Genomic DNA, 1,309 nt, shown 5'->3' with positions numbered 1-1,309 from the left:
ATATATATATTACACATCATTGGACCCATAACATACGTTTCCTCAGTGCTGACGTTTTCGTTTTTGAGTCAGCTTCTTTCCCTTCTTGTTCGTCGAAGAATAATTGAGCCCCTCATTGTGACTTTGCCTTTTCCATGGAGTACGATTTTTCTTAGGTAATGTAGTATTGATTCTTCTTTTGACGTATACTTCATCATCATCGTCATCTTCCCTCATTGGGTTGCCGTACTGATCATAGTCTTCCTCGTTGGCGACTCCATCCATTCCAATGATGTTCCTTTTGCCTCTCCTCACGACAACACGGCTGGGATTGCGTGGGTCAGTTATGAAGAAGCATTGTGTCACGTGCTTAGCGTGTACCCATGGCTTGTTTTTTGCGATAGCGTTCACGGTAGCGCTCTTGGCGTCGGGTATAGTCATGGTAGTGAACATCTGGCTTTCTCTTTCGACATTCTTAGCCCATCTGACACGGAACATCGTCGTGTTGTGCAGTCCAGAGTAGTCAAGCTCCCAGATCTCCTCGACCCTTCCATAAAATCGTTCAGTTGTGCCGTTGTCGCTGCCGGTCATGCATTCCATCGTCACCCCTGAGTTCTGATCATCACTGTCCATATCTTTTGCCTCCGTGTAGAACGTGTATCCGTTGATATCATATGCCTGATAGGTTATGAGGTTGGGCGAGGGGCCATGTGCTAAGGCGTATATGAGCATTCCGTCCTTAGAGCCCTCCTCCGGGGGATTAACAATAATATGCTCTTTGAACCAATGCAGGAAAGTGGAGTTGTGCTCTCTAGTAACTTCGGCGTCCATCCTGCATACCCCCCGGTCACGATACTTCTTTGCGATAATTCCTTTGTGCAGTGCCACGAAAGGATCTACCTCGTCTAGGTGTTGTAGCACTACCAAGTTTGCTCTGTCAAAGTCGTTGCGTCGATCTGAGTATGCCACGTGCAGTTCCCTGCGACCGTTGCAGTGACCATCTCCTTAGAGCCTCCCATCGTGCTTGTTAACGGGTAAACCAACACTAGCACCAGGCGGCTGGTCTGCACCATATAGAAAATTCTCACAGAAAGAGATGCACTCTTGTGCCAAATAGCCCTGGACGATGCTTCCATCCGGACGGGACATGTTACGAACGAATCCTTTGATGATCCCATTCATCCTCTCAAACGACATCATGTTGTGTAGGAATGACGGCCCCAGGTATATTATGTCATCCACAATATGGACACACAGATGCACCATCACGTCGAAGAACGCGGGCGGGAAGTACATCTCAAGCTCATTCAGTATCACAACGATCTCTTCC

The sequence above is a fragment of the Triticum dicoccoides genome, chromosome 5B, assembly GCF_002162155.2.
Source record: "Triticum dicoccoides isolate Atlit2015 ecotype Zavitan chromosome 5B, WEW_v2.0, whole genome shotgun sequence".
Lineage (NCBI taxonomy): Eukaryota > Viridiplantae > Streptophyta > Magnoliopsida > Poales > Poaceae > Triticum > Triticum dicoccoides.
The sequence above is the reverse complement of the archived record's forward strand: the minus strand, read 5'-3'. Positions refer to the sequence as shown.